Below are 9,719 nucleotides of genomic sequence, written 5' to 3' on the forward strand. Positions count from 1 at the left end.
CCTACGACCAGACCCGACTCCGCGGAGCGCGGACTCGACCTGACGCCCCTACGCCGGAGTCGACCTAGCGCATGCATGCACGCCGGTCGCCACCGTGTCTGGGTCACGGCCTATTCCCAACAGATGGTGCTCACCTCGATGATCGATCTGGTTCCTGAGCGCGCGCCGGCGTGCATGCAAGGCATGCTGTGCAACCAAGAAGGAAGGAGGGAGGGCGGGAAGAGAAATGGCAGGAGCTAGAAGCTGGATGACGGAGGTGGTTTCCGTGGCCGGCGGAGTTGTCACCGCTAGAGCCGCATGCCTCCGGCAGGCCCAAAGCCATGCCCAAGCTGGACTAATTTGAACCTATCGTGTTCCTATGAAGGTTAGATGAAGTAGTACTGAACGACAAATCATTTAGCAGGAGAGCTGACCCAACAGGCCTAGTAATGTAATGAACATCGATCTCCCATTTTGAACTGCACTCGCACAATCTCCTGTGGCATCGCCGGCGATGACCGTTCCCACGCCCTACTGTTCCAGGCATCTAGCTGACCGTCCGCACACCTGCGGTTCCACCTTCTCCCAAGGAGCGGGTTAGCCGAGATGGACAACGGCGATATATGTGACGGTAGATGCGGGACGGCCGGCCTTGGCCTGAGCTTGAGCGCGCTGTTAGAATATAAGTTGTATAGGGATAGGAAAGTGGTTTAAACTTGTATCCCTATCTATCTCTTCTTCTCTCCCGTATCTCCTGTACCTCTCGAGAGGATCACGATCGATCTCTCTCTCTCTCAACTTGTACATCAAGGCTTCGGTCATATAAATACATTGCGGCCCGAGACAAAGGGTTATACGCTTCATCATATGGTCATCAGAGCCCTTCCTCTCGTACGTCTAGCCCTCGAGAAGGAATCCATCTAGTTGATCGGAGAAGAGAGGAACCGAGATCGAGAAGAGAGGTAATCATGTCAGGAACCACGCCATCCACCGCTGCTGCCACCATGCCCGCATCCACCATGAGCGCTTTGTCCACTTTATCCGCACCTTCCACCTTCGCCTCATCTTCCACCTCCAGCAGCTCGCCCTCTCTCGGTCCGCCTCCATCAGAGAAGCTTACGAGGACGAACTTTCTCCTCTGGAAGGCTGTCGTGCTACCTCAGATCAAAGGAGCACAGATGGAGCACTTCCTTGACGCCACAAGTCCGGCGCCCCCTGCCACCATCACCATCAACAACAATGGGAAGGAAGAGCAGGTCTTCAACTATGCCAGATCGATCTGGTTCGCGCAGCAGCAACAGCTACAAGGGTACCTCATGGGGTCCTTGTCTCGAGAGGTCCTTGCCCAAGTAGCGATGCTCCAGACGCCGGCTGAGGTTTGGAACTCCATCCATGCCATGTTCGCTGCGCAAACACAAGCCCAGAAGATCAACACAAGGATGGCGCTCACCAATCTGCAAAAAGGTAATCTAACCATGACAAAATATCTTGGGAAAATTAAAACCCTTACAGATGAAGTTGCCTACGCCGGTGCACCGCTCGGAGACGCCGAGATCATCTCCCACGTCATCGCCGGCCTCGACATCGACTACAACCCTGTGATCTCGGCCTTGGCGGCGCGGGTTGAAGTTGTTACGGTTCAGGAGCTGTATAGCCAGCTCCTGAGCTTCGGCGCCCGCCTCAGCATGCTTCAAGGAGGCAATCTGCGTCAGTCTTCTGTCAACGTCGCCTCCCGCGGACGTGGTCGTGGGCGTGGACAGCAGTGGCGCGGACGCGGAAACAGCAGCGGCGGCGGGCGCGGTGGTAACCAGGGCCAGGCTCGCCCTGGTGATCGCGGCAACAATGGTGGTGACCGCGGCAACAACAACTACAACGGCGGCTACAACGGCGGCCACAACAACAACAACCGGCGGCCTAGATGTTAGCTGTGCAAGAAATCGGGCCATGAAGTCATTGACTGCTGGCACCGGTACGATGAGGACTTCGTGCCTGATACAAAGCACGCAGCTGCAGCCATGCGGGATCACGGCGGAGCTGATGGTGACACGGTCTGGTATGCTGATTCCAGAGCTACGGACCATGTCACGAACGAGCTAGAGAAGCTTGCCCTCCGAGAGAGGTATCACGGCAATGATCAAATTCACACCGCAAGCGGTGGAGGTATGGACATCACCCACATTGGCCAATCTTCTATTAATTCCCCTAGCCTTAAACGTGATCTTGTTCTTAAAGATGTCCTTCATGTTCCTCAAGCCGATAAAAATCTAGCTTCCATGTCTCGTTTAACCTCCGACAATAATGTTTTCTTTGAAACTCATCCTACCTATTTTTCATAAAGGATCGGGCAACGAAGGAGCTCATCCATCACGGTAGATGCATTGGAGGGCTATATCCCATCACATCAAGAGTCTTTGATCGAAAGCGTCACCGTCAAGTTTATTCTGCCATCAAGCCCTCCTTAGCCAAATGGCACCAAAGATTAGGTCATCCTTCTCCAAATATAGTCAAGCAAGTAGTCAATAAAGGCAATCTTTCATTGTCACGTAGTTCCGAAAGTGAGTCAGTTTGTGAAGCTTGTCAATGTGCAAAGAGTCACCAACTTCCTTATCCTTTGTCAAATAGTGTGTCTCATGCTCCTTTAGAGCTTATTTTCAGTGATGTATGGGGTCATGCAAGAGATTCTTTTGGTCGCAAGAAATACTATGTCAGTTTTATTGATGATTATAGCAAACTCACATGGATATATTTGCTTAAGTTCAAATCTGAAGTCTTTTCTGTTTTCCAAGAATTCCAAAAACTTGTTGAAAGACAATTTGATAGAAAGATTCTTGCATTCCAAAGTGACTGGGGAGGAGAATATGAGAAACTCAATTCTTTCTTCCATAGCATTGGCATTATTCATCATGTCTCTTGCCCTCATGCACACCAACAGAACGGTTCAGCCGAACGCAAACATCGTCATATTGTGGAAGTTGATTGTCTCTTTTAGCTCATGCATCTATGCCACTTAAATATTGGGATGAGGCCTTTATCACGGCTACTTATCTTATCAATCGTCTGCCTAGTCAAGTCATTGGCAACACTACTCCTTTGGAACGTTTGTTTCATCAAAAACCAGACTATAGCTCTCTCAAAAAATTTGGGTGTGCTTGCTACCCAAATTTGCGTCCCTACAATCGCCATAAACTTGAGTTTCGGTCCACACAATGCGTGTTTCTTGGCTATAGTAATCTTCATAAAGGATACAAATGTCTAGAAATCTCACCGGGTCGTATCTATATTTCTCATGATGTCATTTTTGATGAAACATTATTTCCATTTGCTAAACTTCATCCTAATGCGAGAGCTCTTTTGCATGCTGAAATCTCACTTCTTTCCGATCCTCCATCTTCTCCTGATCACGGGGGTGAATTAATTAAAACTGATAATGTGGAAAATTCCATGGAAAATTCTGAATCTAATGTTGATTGTGCAGCCACAAGACATGATTTTATGTGTGTAGATACAGCCAAAACAGGACCAGGCGCCAGATCCCAGGCAGATTCTCCTGGCACTCCAGCTGCGCGATCCGAGGCTGATCCGCGCCACAGTCTGACGGGTGCGGGATCCCAGGTGGATTGCCTCGTGTCTCCCGTGACGCCCGGTCGGATGGCCGACAGCCCGCCAGGCGCGGAGCCAACCAGCGCTTCTGGACCGGTGGCCGACAGCCCACCAGGTGTGGAGCCCACTAGCTCGCGCAGCAGCGCCTCGCCCTGCGCCACGAGTCCTGATGCTGCTGGCGACAGGGGGAGCGCGTCTGCCTCTGGGCCGGACGGATCTTCTGCGGTTTCTGGGCCGGACGGATCTTCTGCGGCCAGTACTGCAGCAGCTTCAGTTCCTCTCCGTCATACACGATCTCAGTCAGGTATTGTCAAGGAGAAGAAGTATACGGATGGTACTATCAGGTATGATAAACTTAATCGTGGGTTTCTCACCAGTACTGGTGAACCAACAAACTTGCATGATGCTTTTGCACACAAGGATTGGAAGAAGGCTATGGATGTTGAATATGATGCACTAATTCAAAACAAAACTTGGCGGTTAGTTCCACCAAAGAGGGATGCTAATGTGATTGACTGCAAATGGGTATACAAAATTAAGAAAAGAGCTGATGGAAGTATAGACAGATACAAAGCCAGACTAGTTGCAAAAGGTTTTAAGCAAAGGTTTGGTATAGATTATGAGGATATCTTTAGTCCTGTTATTAAATCAGCTACTATTCGACTTGTATTGTCTATTGCTATTTCCAGAGGTTGGAGCCTACGACAGCTAGACGTTCAGAACGCGTTTCTTCATGGTGTTCTTGAGGAAGAAGTGTTCATGCGGCAGCCACCAGGATATGAAAACAAGAACACACCACATTATGTCTGTAAGTTGGACAAAGCATTGTATGGGTTAAAACAGGCCCCAAGAGCCTGGTACTCAAGGCTAAGTACACAGTTGCAAAAGCTTGGGTTTGCACCATCAAAGGCAGATACCTCATTATTCTTTTACCATAAGAACAATGTTACTATATTTGTTCTTGTTTATGTTGATGATATAATTGTTGCTAGTTCCAGCTCAGAGGCTACAACTTGTCTGCTTAAGGATTTAAAGCTGGAGTTTGCTCTTAAAGACTTAGGAGATCTTCATTACTTTCTTGGAATTGAAGTCAAGAAGGTAAAAGATGGCATACTTCTTACACAAGAGAAATATACCATTGACATTCTCAGAAGGGCAGGTATGGAAAAGTGTAAGCCAGTCAGTACACCTATCTCTACTTCAGAAAAACTTACTGTTGAAAGTGGAGAAGCACTTGGGTCCGATGATGCAACGAATTACAGAAGTGCTGTGGGTGCATTACAGTACTTGACTCTTACACGTCATGATATTTCATATTCTGTTAGCAAAGTATGTCAATATTTGCATGCTCCAACTACTGTTCATTGGACAGCAGTCAAAAGGATTTTGAGGTATCTCAAGTTTACAGAGGGACTTGGTCTTCAGATTGTCAAGTCTTCCTCTATGCTTGTGTCAGCTTACTTTGATGCAGATTGGGCAGGGTGTGCTGATGATAGAAGGTCAACAGGTGGCTTTGCTGTGTTTCTGGGAACAAACCTTGTGTCATGGAGTGCAAGAAAACAGACAACAGTCTCACGGTCAAGCACTGAGGCTGAGTATAAAGCTTTAGCTAATGCAACAGCTGAAGTAATGTGGATTCATACATTGCTACATGAACTTGGAATTAAAGTTCCACATGCTGCAAGATTATGGTGTGATAACATTGGTGCAACCTATCTTTCAGCTAATCCTGTTTTTCATGCATGGACAAAACATATTGAAGTTGATTTTCACTTTGTTAGAGAAAGAGTGACACGCAAACTGCTTGATATAAGGTTTATTCCAACATGTGATCAACTTGCTGATGGATTCACAAAGCCTCTGACAATGCGGAGGTTAGATGACTTCAAGTACAATCTCAACCTTGGCAAATAGGGTTTAGATTGAGGGAGAGTGTTAGAATATAAGTTGTATAGGGATAGGAAAGTGGTTTAAACTTGTATCCCTATCTATCTCTTCTTCTCTCCCGTATCTCCTGTAACCTCTCGAGAGGATCACGATCGATCTCTCTCTCTCTCAACTTGTACATCAAGGCGTCGGTCATATAAATACATTGCGGCCCGAGACAAAGGGTTATACGCTTCATCATATGCGCCGAAGGCAGGCAGCGACGGCCCTCTCTTGCCGCCGGCAATTTGGGAAAGGAAGTTAATTAAGAAAAATAAAGATATGTCTTATTATTTCCAGTGGTTGACCTACCAGGACAGGTGTTGGATCCCTATTGACCCTGCAGCATAATGCGTGCAGGGCTCCCAGCAGGAGAGCTGAAACCCGTCGCGAGTCATTGCTCGCTTGCAAGTCGGAACCAAACCAAAAACAAACCGCGCTCGATCGCACTTGCACGACGGAGAGAGAAACACATCTTGTGCTCTCTACCAACACATTTTTAAATACACGATGAATAACTTCGAGATACATATATAGTGAACAATTTTGCTTTTCAAAGAAGTGACTTGCTAATCAACATTGAGATGGACTCGTTTATTGGGGTATCTACGATCCAGAACAAGGAAAGGAAGTTGATAGATCAGTCTATGCACACATAGTAAGGAAATTAAGTACTCCCTCCGTCCCAAAATTCTTGCCTGATGGGACGGAGGGAGTACTTGAGAGGGCTTCGACATTCTTGTATTACTCATGTATCTCGTTCACAAACTAATACTAGTGATAGGTTGGCTAGATTCGCTAGAGTAGAGGACCATGATTTGGATTGGTTTTGGACGAACTGAAGTTCTCTAGGGGTGAACATGGCCCATCCAACCAAGGAGAACCCAGCGATTATCAGGGCAAGGCACATTAGCTTGGTTGTTGTATTATGTTTCAGGCACTTGACTATCACCACGCCTAGATCGACTACAGAGAACAGACAAAAGAGGAAAGTCTCAGCAACGAGGTCATATGGCCCGTACGGCGGAGAGTTTAGGGGTCCAAAGGAAAATAGTACTCAGTAGCCCCTGAAGTAAAGGAGGAGACAATGCCGTGGATGTTGCGCTTGGTGTGGTGCTCGCCGGAGGACTGGGAGCGGGATAAGGCTGGATGACGAGCCGAACCCGTAGCCGGTGGTGCTAGGTAGTGGCAGAGTCCTAATCTAAGCCCTCCTAAATTTTTTATGTGTTGGACAGTTTTTTAAATAATATATGTGTTGAACAATTATGTTATATGTGTGTTGAACAATTATGTTTTGTTATGTGTGTTGAACAATTATGTTATATGTGTTGAACAGTTTTTTAAATAATGTCGCTCTTTTTTAAATTAAAAAAAGGATGACCTCCGGCCTCTGCATCAATCGATGCATGCAGCCATATTACTAAATAAAAATGTAACAAAGTCTTAAAGTCCAAAGAAGTTCATAAACTGAGCAGAAGTCGAAAAAAAAAATCTGAAAAGCGCCGCATCCGGCGATATAGAACTGAAAAGTGCCACATCCAACGATAAAGAACAAGCTAAGATGCCTACACACCTAGCCAATTATTAGCTCGTTATCCAAATCGGCTGAAAAAAGTCCCCCAGCGTTATGTCTCTACATTCAGTTTTCACAAACAAACAATCAAAGATGCTGCAAAGTGACATTTGTTCATCCTCGCAAGAACTGCAGCAGTCAAACAAGTAGAGTAAAATGAACAGGCAAGCAAGCCAAGTAGGATTACTAGTTATCACTTACCAGTGATCAGCTGCATATATAACCTGCGAGATACATTGGCAAACATTGTCATGGACAGAATCAATCAAGGTCCAACCTTTGAATTGATCACTACCACCAGTTCACTACCAAATCATCAATGTCCAACCATGGTAAATATATATAGCACTCCAGGTTAATTAAGGCGAGTAGTAGATAATAAGGTGACCAAGTAAGTAATCAGCCACGGGGACGGGGGCTCCTGCTCGCCTTCACCTCCTTGTCGATGCGGAGACGGATAACGATCCCTCCTCCTTCCGGCGCCGGCACGTCGGACGGCACTGGCAGGTAGCTGCCACCGGCGCCCATGGCCGCCTCCTCGGAAGGCACCGCGCAGCTCCCCACCTTGGCGTCCAGCATCACGACGTCCATGTGTCCACGGGCGCGTGCACCCACACCTTGCACCTGTACCACGCCGCCGCCGGCCCTTCCTCGTCCGCGGCCGCGCTCACGCGCACCACCTTGACGCCGCGCTCGCTTGCCACGAGCAGGAACAGCTGCTCCCCACCCTCCGCGGCCAGCAGCCGCCGCCCCTGCTCCAGCGCCTGCATCTGGACCTCGAGCACGGACCCGTAGGCGATGCCGGTCACTTGCCACTGGTGGCGCTCGGCGAGGTGGCCGCGGAGCGCGGGCGGGGCGCCAAGGAAGCCGCATCCGGGCTCGGGGCAGCGGCACGGCGCGTGCGGGCACACCAGCCGGTGGTCGCCCGCCATGCAGTACACCACGGAGCTACCGCAGCCGTACGCCTGGTTGGGGCAGGGCACCCTTACCGCCAGGAGGTAGCGGTCGGCCGCGTCGTCGCGCTCGTACGCGTCGTCGCACGCCGGGCACTTGTTGCCGTGGTTCGCGGCGCAGGGACCGCACACCGCGTGCTTCGCCGGGCACTGCATAACACAAGAAGCAAATTTCTGTGTGTGTGAGATGGACCATCTTTACAGTAAAATGCCCTGGCCGGAGCGAATGGGTGTGCAGAGCAGAGCAGTTTTGCATCAAATCGGCAAGCCATGGGTGGTGGTGGTGGTGGGGTGGGGGAGTGGCCACGTGAAGGAGAGACAGACGGACAGAGACATCTTCCGCTCCTCCTTTTGAAGCCTTGCCCGCGAAAAGCTCTGCCTTCTCATTTTCATTTTCCCCAAACTTCATTTTTTCTTTCAGATTCTCATTTCCCCCAAACTTCATTGGATTTAATCTTCCCTCGGTCCCATAAAGCGTAAAAAATGCTCCTATATTATGGGACGGAGGCGGTATTTAAAAAAAACAGTTTTATTTTGTCACTAGGGGGTCTACTACACGTAACTTTCCAAACCCCTTAGACGCCCGAACGTCTGAGCTCCACAAGTCGAATTCATGCAGCTAAGCTGGGCTGTAGTGCAAAAAGGCGAAGCCGAAGAACCGGGCTCCACAAAAACAAAAGGAAAGGGTTGCACGTATTTACGGCCATTTTGCCACCACCTAGGAAACACGTCCAAGGACCAAGTCCTCCAGAACCGGTACCCCACATCTCTCCTGAATCAGCTGCCCTCTCCCTCGACATTTCTCCCCCTCCAACCCTATGAAAGGCTCAACGCCGCCAGTCCGGTCGCCATGCCCGGCTCCCCACCATCGCCGGCCGGATCCACTCCTCCACCTACACATCGGACCATCCCAGCCTCTTGCCCTTTGAATCTCGTCTTGTTGATGCCCAAGGCACCGCTGCCAGCCAGGGGCAGCAACCCCATCGCATGCACAAGCTCTAACTACACCATAGACGCCCGAGAAAGCTCGCCCAAGCAAGGAGCAACATCTCCATGTCATGCAGCCCTGCCCGTTTTTGCCCTTAAATGCGCAAAGAGGCGATTTTTGGTTGCCCCTTCCAATTTTGTGCTCGGCAAGGAGATTCATATGGCTCGTGAAATCCTTTGTCAACAAATTGGCGCTCATATTTTAGTAGGGCGGATGTATGCACAATCAAGAGAGGTGATAAAATCCCAAAAATAACCTATGACACCCCATCGGCCATATATGAATTGCCCACGTGCAGCAGCTACGGCACACCACCACCGACCAGCCATCTCCGTCATCGGGCACCGTCCGCGGACAAAGACCGCCACGCGGTGCTGCTCCTTCGAGAAGAAGACGCCGCCACACTTCGACAACCGGGAGGGGGAAGCAGCGGCAGATCATTTTCCGCGTGGCGGCAGCCTAGTTAGGGCTGTGAAAAAATCCATGGTACTTGGGGCGTCGTTTGGCTTGGCTTGGTTTGGTGATTTTTCTCCACGAACGAACGGCACCAACACATAGCATCCATGGCATGACATCGCCTCGCCGGACCGATTTTCGCAGAAACTGTGATACCGTCATGGGAACGAGATAGGCACCATCAGCTCACAGCTAGCACTTCACTCATTGCAGGGTCAAGCTTCAAAAAGAAAGGTAAAATGCT

At 49.3% G+C, this 9,719-nt stretch overlaps 1 non-coding gene across 1 annotated transcript; it reads left to right on the forward strand.

The window, feature by feature from the left end:
• The first annotated feature begins 1,523 nt into the window (after positions 1–1,523).
• On the forward strand, positions 1,524–1,653 carry LOC119282981. Its single transcript, XR_005138964.1, has one exon. It is a non-coding gene; the product is annotated as a small nucleolar RNA Z247 (small nucleolar RNA).
• The last annotated feature ends 8,066 nt before the right edge of the window (positions 1,654–9,719 follow it).

The sequence above is a fragment of the Triticum dicoccoides genome, chromosome 3B (genome assembly GCF_002162155.2).
Source record: "Triticum dicoccoides isolate Atlit2015 ecotype Zavitan chromosome 3B, WEW_v2.0, whole genome shotgun sequence".
Classification (NCBI taxonomy): domain Eukaryota; kingdom Viridiplantae; phylum Streptophyta; class Magnoliopsida; order Poales; family Poaceae; genus Triticum; species Triticum dicoccoides.